At 40.9% G+C, this 12,745-nt stretch overlaps 1 protein-coding gene across 5 annotated transcripts in view; it reads left to right on the top strand.

Annotated features, from left to right (window-relative positions):
- The window catches only part of TRMT9B (tRNA methyltransferase 9B (putative)), a 73,491-nt gene that overhangs the window by 42,701 nt on the left and 18,045 nt on the right, over nucleotides 1–12,745 (top strand). For 4 of the 5 annotated variants that reach the window (XM_045455484.1, XM_045455501.1, XM_045455474.1 and 1 more), the window contains exon 2: nucleotides 1,972–2,171. The gene's annotated coding sequence lies outside the window, so the exon portion shown is untranslated. The remainder of the gene's footprint in view (nucleotides 1–1,971; nucleotides 2,172–12,745) is intronic. The other variant, XM_045455510.1, reaches the window with a different exon arrangement.

Raw genomic sequence — 12,745 nt, 5'->3', positions numbered from 1 at the left:
TTAAATAAGGTACAGCATACGTTTGGGGATTCAGAAGCTCTCAGGATGTATCCATTCCCAAAGTCAAGTTTCTACCATATTTTAGTTTTCTATGTCTTTGTATTGTTTCTCATATTAAATTTTGGGTTCCTGAATGGACAGATTGTTTTATCTCTATCCCTAGTGCCTTATATGTACAAGAAACTTAACTAAGATTTGCTGAGTGAATGTGTAAAAGAATGAATTTTTATGTATCTCAAAACTGACTTGGCCGTTAAGCCATAATTTTGAGGTGCTGAGCCATTTCCTCAGGGAAGAGCACACATGGCTAACTGCAAAATTTCAGAAGTTTTGAGTTACAAACCTTTGCCCTAGAAGATAGTTTCCTATTTATTCAGGAAAAAAGGAGAAGATAATACATTTTTTAATACTAACTACTCTAGAGATAGATGGCTAATATAGTTAAAGGACTCATCTGAATTCAACATTTTAAACGGAATATACTAACCTCTTTTGTCTTTGCCCAGCAACTTCTTGGAGAAGATAAAATGATTCACACATTTTCAACAGAAGCAGATTTGGATCATAATTTAGTAAACGTGAGGAAAGTCAGTTATATGTATAGGTGTTGGAAGGATGATTTGGGCATAGAGAAATCTTCCCCACCCCTGCTCCCACCCAAGTAGTTAACAGATGCCTTCTGCACTGTCTACAATTCCTTTCGTTAGCTACTTTTACTGACCCATCTTCAGTGGTGTATCTGAGAGGGTTAATTCATTTAGGCACTAATGCCTGAAGGAAAGGCATAGCTAGCCAAGTTGGCTGATGACAATGGAGTGCTTAGGTCAGGACATGGAAGGGTGAATCCTAGCAGAGAGCATTTATTTTGGGGACCGGCATGAGGGCTCGGTAAACAAACGTCATCTCCTTTAGGATAAAGGTAGGCTTTAAAACCGCATGAGGAAAGATGAGATCCTTTGATTAATAGCTCTTTCAAGACCCTTCTTAAATGTTCTTCCTAAAAGTCAGGCTTTGTGGTTCTCGGTGGCACAGAGCATATACCTGATATGACTGAGAGAGGACTGTGGCTTAAATGTATAGGCATATTCTGAAGACCCAGAAGCTTTCCAGAGCACATCCCGATCAGTGATAATTAGATCCGGACCAAGATTGGGGTGGAGTGGAGAGTAGGGGGAGGTTGGGGGAAGCCACATGCATGCCCCACCCCCCACCATCCTGAGAATCACTGTATATAAGAGGTGCAGTGTGTGGTAGTGAGGTATTCACACAAAGAATACGAAGACTAGGGAAAATGGTGGAGAACTGTGAGCTACATTAAGGTCCATTTGCTTCATTTACAGATAAGGAATCCGGCCTGAGGTATTACAGAATTGGCTTTTCTGCCACACCAGGCATCTCTCCAGACCTTATTTTATACCCCAAGACTTATACATTGCAAAATGCTTTTTGGCATACAAGGTCCTTTTTTTTTTTTTAAGTAACTAAGTCTTCTGATGGGTCTCATGACAGACCCACTGTACTATGTACTATGAAAAAAGAAAAATAAATGGGAACAACGAAGAATAGGAGTAATTCTTAAAGTGATGCGGAAGTAGCTGGTATTCTGAACAAATACTGAGCAAACAGTACTGGAATGATTTAATGCAGTTTAGTAATACTGTCTGAAATAGTATCCATTTCATTAAGCTATGGGATTCAGAGTTGACTCTCCAGGCTGGTAATTTTTCTAGGAACCAGATGAAATCATTCAATGTAATTTGGGGAGACAGTACTGTATATTTTATAGAGAGCTTAGGAATTAATTCAGAAACTGCTCTTACAGTTCTGGCATACTCCATGTATGAACAGTTCTTTCTAATCCCATCTTCCCTGGGTAGTTTATGTGGAGGTCAAGAGGTCACCCTGGGCTGTAGCTGGTTCAATATTTTTGTTACGTAAAACGACATTCAGTATTTGTGTTTTTCCTAATAGGGCTTGTGTTCACTTGAACGACTCATGCAGAATTGCTTCATCGCGTGAAGGACCTCGCTGTTTGATTTCCCTCCTACTGCTTTTCCTTTACATCACACACCGAGAAAGTCATGAGCAAAAATCGTCACTCTCTGAGGGTTGAAACTACCATGATTCACAAAGACAAGAAGTAAGTTTCCTGTCATCACAAGATGACTCAGGTTAGTAGCTTTTGTTATTGCAATTCAAATAACATGAGGGTGTAGGGCACTATGCAAACCTAATTAGGCCCCGTGTCTCTACTTTTAAATTTATGATGATGTGATATAAAGGAAGCTGGAGTTTATTTTTGCACTAGGCAATAAAAACCAGTTTGAAAATAGTTGTACAGGGTAAGTTAAAATTGCAAGAATATATTTAGTATTTTTTTAGAGAGGAAAATGCTTTTCTCATAAAGAGCGTTATTAAATGATCATTTTTATCATAGAAAAGTTTGCAAGCTGTACTTGGCGGTAATATGTAGATGTTAAGTTTTAAGGATTGTGGATTAAAAGGTTAAAAAAAACCAACCACAAACACTCATGTATTTTTTTATAATCAAGTCTTTGAACTGTCCTGACCAACTTGTGTTGTTGTGTTAGAATTGCAGTTTGAGGGGCGCCTGGGTGGCTCAGTCGGTTAAGCGGCCGACTTCGGCTCAGGTCATGATCTCGCGGTCCGTGAGTTCGAGCCCCGCATCGGTCTCTGTGCTGACAGCTCAGAGCCTGGAGCCTGTTTCCGATTCTGTGTCTCCCTCTCTCTGACCCTCCCCCGTTCATGCTCTGTCTCTGTCTCAAAAATAAATAAATATTAAAAAAAAAGAGAGAATTGCAGTTTGAGTAGGTCTTTGAAATTTAAAGCAGCATTGTGTTCTCTTTTTTAATATTGTGTCTTCTGTGGGATTTAGAAATAGGAGAACAATTTAAATGCTTACGCTTACTTTTAGTTACAAAAATGTGCCTTCTGCATGCCTACGGTAGGTCTGTAAAACAAGGGTCTACCAGGACAGGAAATCCTGAAATACAAAACACAACTGGGAAAGCTCGGTCTTAGCCCTGTTTCCTCCCAGTGCCTGTTGCCTGCCCCCTGCAGGGCATTTATGATTTCCGATCAAAGACTCGAGGACCTGTTTGTCTGGAGTAAAGTATTGTTGTCTTGCAGAAGGAGCAAAGGAAAGAGCTTAATGATACATTGATTCTACGGTTAATATTGAGTGTCTGCTCTGTGCTGAGCATTATCCCAAGCACTCTGTGATATACACAAGAGGTCATGTTCTAGTTCCTGCCCTCCAAGAGCTTCTAATCTAGTTGGGCACATATACAAAGCTGAGGGTTCAAGATGGTCTCAGGAGAAATGTCCTAAGAGTGACAGAGATAATAAATATGCAGAACACAGAAAGAGTTGGGGAGCTGGTTTATACCTATGGCTCTCCATGAAGTCTTTATGGAGGCGGAAAAAGCTTGCTAGGCATTGAAGGCCAGGTATTGGCCCCAAGGCTAGGCATTGAAGGCCCCCAGGAAGGGGAAGGTGATAGAGCATTTCAGATGACAGAGAACAGTCTGTTGGCTTTAGCAAAGACCTGAACGAGGAGCTCTTTTAAGACCCACTCAGGGAAGGGCGAGTAGAGGTCTTTGGGTAGAATCCGAGAATTTGAGATATGGTAGCACCAAGATATAAGATCTGGGAACACAGACTGGGACCTGGTCATGGAGGGCTTTGAATGCCAGACTAAGGAGTGCAAGACTTTTCCTACAGAGAGCAGAGGCCCCTGAAAAGTTTTCAACAGGGAGGGGATATTATTAAATGGCCATTATTAGAAAATCATCCAGCATTGGCAGGAAACAGAGATTCTAAACTGCTTTTCTTGGGTTCATGGAGGGAAAACGACAAGCTGCATCCATGAAGCCAGGAGTAACACATATGCTGGGTGGTCCCTGAAGTCACCTCTTACTACAAGAGCATAAAGTGTTGCCAGCAAGTTAATGAGGAGGAGGGGTGCAACTCCCAGTGTTATGGACACCTGAGATGAGGCGGGGGAAGGCAAGGGGGACAGAGAGACCGGAAGGTTGTAACAGCAACTCATATACTAGGTTGTGGCAGAACAAAACAGAAAGGCAGGAGACGGCAAAGATGGCGGGACTACTGCACCCGTGATCTTCTCTTAGGCTAGCATGGTTCCCACAGGACGCTGCCATCCTAGTGTCCCCAGTGCCCCAGGGCTCCGACAAGGGTCTCTGCATCTGTTTGTGGCAAGTCCGGTCGGAACACCGGTGACCACGGTGCATCTCCTCCACTGTGACACCCCGAGGTGCATGTTGTGGTCGCAAAGACACGTTCAAGTCCATAACGAAGTCCGTTGGCAGCAAACGTCAAAACAAACTCTCCCTCAGGCACAAAGGACGGATTTGTTGGGAGTGTACTGAGTAGCTGATAGAAGAAAGAGCTGCAAACCAAACCTCAGGAAAGGCAGCCCTTGGAAGAAACCCCAAGGATCTTTCCTTTAGGCTTGTGCCCTAAGTGATTGGGCTCCGACTACCTCTTAATCAGTTTCCCAGGGGAGAGAGAATGACTGTCCTAGATCGCATCACATGTCCACCCCTGGTGTATGTGACCAGCGGACCCCAGCATCACTTGGAATCTCAGAGAGGGGCAGTTTCTCAAAGGAAGAAAGGATAAGCAGAAGTTTTTAAAAGTATTTAACCTCTAGGGGCGCCTGGGTGGCTCAGTCAGTTGAGCATCTGACTTCGGCTCAGGTCACCATCTCGCGGTTCACGGGTTCCAGCCCTGTGTGGGGCTCTGTGCTGACAGCTCAGAGCCTGGAGCCTGCTTCAGATTCTGTGTCTCCCTCTCTCTCTGCCCCTCCCCTGCTACTACTCTGTCTCTCAAAAATAAATGAAACATTAAAAAAAAAGTATTTAACCTTCTAAAAGTTCTGGGATTTCAAATAATGGTCATAAGTTCATGGCTTCAGGCTTGGGGAGAAATCAGCTCTTTTGCAGAATCTCAGATTCCCAATATTATTTTTCCACAACTACCTTTGGCAGACCCTCAGCTCTTCCAAACTAAAGTTTTACTATTAAAAAACAGACAGACAAATAAACAAGTATTAACCAGAAAATTACCTCCAGCAATCCCTTCATGCTTTAGGGTCCACACATTAGTGTCCTTTCTCCCTCCCACTCTCCTTTTTTTTCCTTTGGTAGCAGTCCATTCTTCAAACACATCAAGTGGCCTGAAGCGATTTGATTTTTATGCCCTAGTGGTATTAGAAACAGGGCCTTAAGAAACATAGTGCCGTGCCCAGCTTTGGGTGATCTTTGAATTGATGCTTCTTGTAAGTGCACTTTAACTGAGTTCCAGGGTGGCGATCCCCACTTCTAGTGCACTCATTTGGGGAAGTGTTACTTTACATACAAGCAGGGCTCACGATTTCCTTTTTAACAATTTCCAATTACACTGGAAATGAACACAATATATTAAACGCCAACGTAATACAATTCCAGACTTCTAGAGCAAGGGTTTTTAAGCTTCTTTGGCATTATTTTGAACGTTAATTTTTTAAAACGAGGGTCTAAGCAAATCTCAGTAACAAGTTGTCAGAGTCTAACTTCTATGATCAATGGTAATACATTCTATGAACAATAAATATTAGAATGTATTAACTTGGTTCTGAGCCCTAATTGAAATAGATATAAAATTAATAAAAACATAAAATTCCATATTCTATCTCTTCTTTCCTATTTTTGTTTTTAATTTTTTTTAACGTTTATTCATTTTCTGAGAGACAGAGAGAGACAGAGCATGAGCAGGAAAGGGGCAGAGAGAAGGAGACACAGAATCCGAAGCAGGCTCCAGGCTCTGAGCTGTCAGCACAAAGCCCGATGAGGGGCTCGAACTCACCAACTGAGAGATCGTGACCTGAGCCAAAGTCAGACGCTTAACCGACTGAGCCACCCAGGCATCCCTCTTCTTTCTTATTTTTATCCCTATAAAATTGGAACTCTTAGATCTTTGTCTACTTTTCCTCCTTTCCATGTCTTGATTCTTTTGTATTAACCTATAGGAAGCACACGGTCATCATTTGATATATATTTGTCTTCCTTTTTCTTCTCTTTTTCTCTTCCCCTAGTGCCTTTCTCCTTTTCCTTGTCATTCCGTTTCTCCTTTAAAAAGAAAAACTGTATTGGCACATATTTCTGGCTCCTTTCTTTGTTTTGGGGGAGAACCCTGTTTCTTCTGTTACGTATGCGTTGTTCAGGAGATTAACTGTCCAAGTATCAGGCTCCAAATTGCTGTTTCCTTGGTTCCAAGGCTTATAAATATTGTGAAATCATTCAGAAAGATTTTATTCTCCAATAAGCTCAGCAGGTTTTTCCAATAAGTGTACTCACAGACAGCCACATAAACAACTGGCTAAACATTCCAGCTGATCGACATAGGAGTAATAAATCAGGGAATTTCAGTTTGTCCAAACATTTCTAACAAAGTACTGAAGTAGCTGAGAAGTATGCTAATGACTGACAGTCACAACAGAACGAGGTAATTAGAGAAAGATGGTAAGTAAGAATAGGACCCACACACTGTTATAAGCTGAGGATAAGGCAGCATCCTTCCTGGATTCTTTACATAATTTCTGTTCCCATCCATTTATTGAGATCCCTAATCCTCATATATCAATTAGTTGTGACTTGGAGGCTGTAGCTAACATAATTCATCCTTAATTTCACATCGAATGTTTAGAGAAAGCTATTCAGTATCTAGTAAACACACGAATCTAATGTTGGTAAAATGAGTTTCTTTTCTTGAGTGGACCAATGGGGTCACTGACCTGCTGCCGTAATAGCACATTTTTTCGAAGAGCAAATATACTTTTTTTCCACTGGTTACTGGATAATCTGACATCAGACATCATCTTAAATTATTAAGAAATCCTCAGTTAATTTCCCTATACTGTCTCCATAAGGGTTGCCAGCAAGGTGTTTGTGAATCAGAATTATTGTGTGGGTTGTTGAGGTCATAGTGCTTGGGTTCACATCACAAGCACTGGGTTTATCTGTGTTTCTTTAGGTCTTTATGTTCTTCAATAAAGTTTTATAATTTTATTCCAAGAAAAAAGAGAAAAGAAATCCTCAGTTAAATTTCTTCTGAGCTAAAAACGCGCTCCGCAGTTTTTTGTACATACTATTACATAATCTAATTTCATGGGGATACTGCCTTGAAATAAAATCCCCACTCATCTTTGAACCTAGTGATCTCCAGTTTCTAGGTGTCCCCAAGAAGGCACTAAATGAATGGCATTCATTCATCCTGGGAGTGGCAGGACACAGCTGAGAAAGAATACTCTGCTCAGCTTTGAGTTTTAAAATGCTTTAAAGTACATAGTAAGACAACTGTCTGAAAGTGAAAGGGTTTTCTTAAATTGAAATATAGAGAAAAGTACATGTAAGTGTACACAAAATAAGCACACTTGTGTAACCAGAACCCAGATCAAGAAATAGAATATTATCCGCACCCCAGGACAGTTCTCCCATGCTCCTTTGCAATTACTACACCTCCTGGTAACCATTATCCCACTTCTAATGGCAAAGATTTGTTTTACCTGGTTTTGTACTTTCCATAAATGGAATCCTACACTTGATACTCTTTGTGTCTTTCTCTTTTAACATTACATTTATGAGATTGATCCATCTCATTGCATATAGTCACAGACTTTTCATTCTTGTTGCTCTACAATATTTCATTTCATGAATCCATTACAATTTATTTGATCATTCTACTGATATTAGGCATACAGATAGTTTTTCCATGTTTGCGCTGTTTTGAAGAGTGCTATGTGGAAATTCTGTCTCTTGGTGAACATGTGTGTGCATTTCTTTTGGATATGTATACACATACATAAAGAGTAGAATCTCTGAGCCACAGGATATATGCCATATGCATATGTTTGGCTTTGGTTGTCACTTGCCAAATAATCTTCCAAACAGGCTGACACAGTTTACACTTTTACTAGAAGCATATTCTAATTCTGGCAGCCCCATGTTCTCACCAACACTTCATATTCTCATTTTTCTTCATATTAGCCATTCTCTCATGTAAGAGTCACACTGTGGTTTTATTCTGCAACTGCCTGTTATGAATGAAGATGAGAACCTTTTCATGTGTTTCCTGCCCATCTCCTGCCCACTGTGAAGTTCCGGGGGGGGGAGGTGGGGAGAGGGTTGCCCATGTTTATATTGATTTATCAGTCTCTTGATTAATGATGTGGAAGAATTCTTTGTATTCTGGATACAAGTCCTTCGTCAGATGTACATACTGTGACTATCTTCTCACATCTTGTGGGTTGAATTTTCACTCTCCTACTAATGTCTTAGTTTTAATACAGTCTAACTTATTTATTTTCCCTTTTATGGTTAGTGCTTTCAAGGACCTGTTCAAGAAATCTTAACCTACCTCAAGATTCTATAGATGTTCTCTCTCTTCTTCTAAAAGCTATATTGTTTTACCTCATATCAAGAGGCTTTAATTCAGAAATATAGTCAGTAGGTATTTTGAGATGGAAATAAGAAAAAAAACCCAAGTGTGTTTTCCATTGAGCCAAAACATGGAACACTGACTGAAGAGAAAATAACGGTGCAGAAAGAAACTCAGGATAAAATGTAACAGAAGTTCCCGTCACGAACAAAAGACAAATCCCTTCTGGTGATTGGGCCATGAGTTTAGAGGCTATTACCTCAGTCTCTGAGCTGACTTTCCAGGAATGGTTACTATAGACACTGTTCTGACGATACGCAGCTATAGTGACTCCTCCCTAGGGACAAGGAGCCACTCCTGGGGATGAGACAAGGTCTCTCAGAGTTCCCTGTGTTCTCTGTAGGTCAAGTGCAATGTCTCATCTCCTTGATGAGATGCTAGGAAAATCTTCTCTCATGAAGCCTTTTCAACTCCTCTGAATATTTTTACTGTTTATACATTTGTGTGGTACGTGTATAGTTTTACAATAATCGCTAGAAGTATTTCATCTTTTGGTGCTCACATCAAATCTCAAGGTTGCACTTGGAATTGTGGGTATTGGACATATGTCTCAGTGTGCACCCATACATCCCTGTTTCTTTACCCAGAAACATGGCATTAAGAAAAACTAAAAGGTGGGAGGGATGGCTTACAGAGGGGCGCAAGGACACTGTGTGGGTGATGGCTATATTCATTATCATAATTGTCTCATGGTGCCCAAGGTATGTCCATCTAAAACTTACCAAATTGCACACGTTAAATATGTGCAGTTAGTCATATGTCAGTTGTACCTAAACTGTTAAAAATAAAAAAAACAAAATAAAAAATATATAGTTTATTTGGCTGGAGTTTCATTTTCCATTTACTCATTAAATGTGGTTAGACCTGTTAAATTTAAATCTAGTGCTAAGCAAAGATGTATATTTAATGTTGTTTCTTTAGTAGTTCAGAATCTGGTAGAGTTACTTAAGTCATTATAATACTTGGTAGACTATGAAACACATCGATTTAGGGATGAAGGAAATTACATTTATTTGAGAAGTTCGGATAAAACCACAGGCAAAAGTCACTTCTTGGCTCACAAGATTAAATTAAGTTTTAAAAAGTGGGATATAGTGCTATATCCTGTTTTCTCCCAATTTTGTTACATCTATAGTAAAGAGGAAAATGTTAACGTGTATGAAGAAAATAGTAGGATAGACTCGCATAGTCACAAGGTCCCTTTTAATAGCATAGGATTGATAGTCTTTGTTTTATCATTACCTATTCGGCATTTATGATGAGCTGTTTATTCCCCCCTTTTTTGGCTTAAAACACACATGCTGTCTGTCCATGAAGAGACATCACTCGGGGTGGGGGTGGGGGGGGAGGGGTGTCCGACATCGCTATTTCCATGATTTTGCAGAGACACGGAAAAGGGTACTGGAGCTATAGGCCAGCTCATAAAGCTTCTCCCCAGGTGTAATCCACATCTTTTCTGATATTTAATGGTCAAAACAAGACACATGGCTTTGCCTGAATGAAGCTGAGTGGGGAAGTGCTATCCTGATCACATGCCCAGAACAGGACATCTAAACATTTGTGACTTCTTAATGATGACCCGGTGGCTAGAAGAATTGCTGATGTCCTTCTCTTTGTACCTCTCTCCATGGGAAATACATCAAGGCACTGACCTCTTTTGTTAGTTTCCTATCACTTGCTCTCCTCTCTTCCATTTTCTAAGGACTACAAACTAGAAGTAGAACAGAAAAAGAAAGCTCTTGGTAGAAGGAATGCTGAACTAGAGAGGACTCTTGTGCTGGCCAGGTCAGAAACCCAACAAGAGTAAGCACAAAGGGGAACAGACTGACCCTGAGTTGGGTAGGAGGAGTAGCCCCCAGGACTGCAGGAACCAAAGTTTCCGAGAACAGAACCAGAATTTTATGCTTGCCATGATTCTTTTTCCCACCGCATTGGTCTCTCGTCTATTCACTTTGCCTCACTTCATTCTCTTCTACCTAAAGACAGATCTTTGCTATGTGGGGAAAGTTAGCCACTGGCGGCCCGACCTTCACATCTTTACAGCTCTGTGATGCCAGAGGTGGGGCCACTTGTTCTTTAGCTCCACACGGAGCTATCTCAAGGAAGGACTCTGATTGGCTCACCTTGCATCACCTTGAACCAATGATGGTGTCCCGGGATAGAGATACCATGATTGGCCAGGCCTGGGTCCCCTGCTCATCCAGGGAGGACAAGATACCAATTATCGGAAGAAAGGGGGTTGTGACAAATAAAATAATAGCTACTCTAAAAGATATGCCTAGAGGGATCTTTTAAAATTATAAAACCAGGGGTGCCGGGGTGGCTCAGTTGGTTAAGCCTTGGACTCTTGATTTTGGCTAAGGTCATGATCTCACCGTCATTGGAGGAAGCCCAGAGTCAGTCTCTGTACTGGGCATGGAGCCTGCTTAAGATTCTTTCTTTCTTTCTTTCTCTCCCTCCCTCCCTCCCTCCCTCTGCCCCTCCCTTACATGTGTGCACTCTCTAGGAAAAAAAAAAATTAAAAATTAAAAAAATTTAAAAATTGTAAATCCAAACATGTTACCTACCTCCCCCAACCCATCTACCAACTTAAAACTATTTTCTACTTTCCATTGCACTTAAAATAAAATCCAAATTAGTGCTTTGAATTTTCAGTGCATTACTACATCTGACTTCTCCTTACCTTTCAAATGATTTTTCCTTCTCTCATGACTCACCAACAAGGCATCAGCTAGCTACAAGGGCCTAGAATTTGACAGCCCACAGGTCAAAAAGCCTGGCTAAACCTAACCCTATCTCCCTAGCTTCACCCTGAACCCCACTCGTATTTTATAGTACCAACCTCACTAGCTTAATCACATGATCTAATCCACAAGGAATTTGCTTATATGCATAAAATTCATATGGAAAATATTGCAGGAAATTTAAATCCAGTGTTAAAAATGTCACCTTGGATAGCCCCAGCTCCACAAATCAGTTTCACAGCTAATCATTCTGCAGCATATACTCTTAACTGTAAAATACAATAAAAACAAAGTGGACTTATATTTTTCACACACTTTAAAAGAGCTCCTTGTTTACGGTAGAGGCCAGGCAGTTTGGGAGAGGACGTAGTGAAAGGTTTCCAAGGGGTACTGTTCAGATACTACAAATTCTGATCTTGCAGGTAGAGCCAGATTGAAGATAATTGTGTTTATGTTGACTGCCAATTACCATGTGCAAGTAAAAGAAAGTAAAATTTATTTGTTTTAGGGTTCCTCCAAATTCTATTGCCGGATCTGATTCTTTGAGGGGAAAAAAAAATTTAAGCAGACATAAGTCTACTGAGATGTTGATTAAAAAGAAAAGCGCTCAGTGTTTGGGTTTTTCTGGTGTGTAGGCAGTTATAGCCGGCCATATGTTTACTTTGTAAATTCCAGTTGAGGGTGCAATATAAGCTGTTTCAGTTTGGGTGGAAGTTTTGTCAGACCTCACAAATGAGATTTGTACTCTGTTAGGAGTTTGCCAGATTTTCTGCAGGGGCTGTGGGCAGCCCGTAGTAATTAAGGATAGTCTACTGCTCATTTGTTTTCTTAGGAGTCAATCCTGAAAAGCTCTTCCTTGCCATAGAATGGATGATGGAATTGAAATATCATCATTTGGTGATAATTATAGTAATAACTGTTTGGGGCAAGCATCACCAATGGATAGGATGCTACAACTGGTGGATGAGAGTATGAGAAACAGGATATTTATGTTGTCTCAAAGTATCTCTCCACAAGATATTTCTTTCTTTCTTTTTTTAATGTTTATTTTGAGAAAGAGAGAGAGACAAGTAGGGAGGGGCAGAGAGAGAATCCCAAGCAGTCTCTGCTATCTCGGTGCAGAGCCCTATGTGGGGCTCAAACTCACGAACTGTGAGATCAATGACCTGAGCTGAAATCAAGAGTCGGATGCTTAACCGACTGAGCCACCCAGGCACCCCTCTCCACAAGAGCTTTCTTAAATGCAAAGGAGAGTAAGAAGGGAGGTACTTTGCAATAACTAATGAGATACCATCTTGCTCAAGCGCTTTCTACTTTCCAGGGTGAGGGGGACTGGTGAGGGGGGACGTAGGGTGGGGAGCGGGACACACAGGCTGTCTGCTGTCTAGAGACTGTACCCCTCTCTTGTCACTCTTTCATCTTCAAGCTTGTGAGTGTATCTCTTCCCACACTCCCCAGGGTCACTCCCTTTTCTACCAAAC

Source organism: Leopardus geoffroyi, chromosome B1 (assembly GCF_018350155.1).
Source record: "Leopardus geoffroyi isolate Oge1 chromosome B1, O.geoffroyi_Oge1_pat1.0, whole genome shotgun sequence".
In the NCBI taxonomy this organism is placed as follows: domain Eukaryota; kingdom Metazoa; phylum Chordata; class Mammalia; order Carnivora; family Felidae; genus Leopardus; species Leopardus geoffroyi.
The sequence above is the reverse complement of the archived record's forward strand: the minus strand, read 5'-3'. Positions and strand labels throughout refer to the sequence as shown.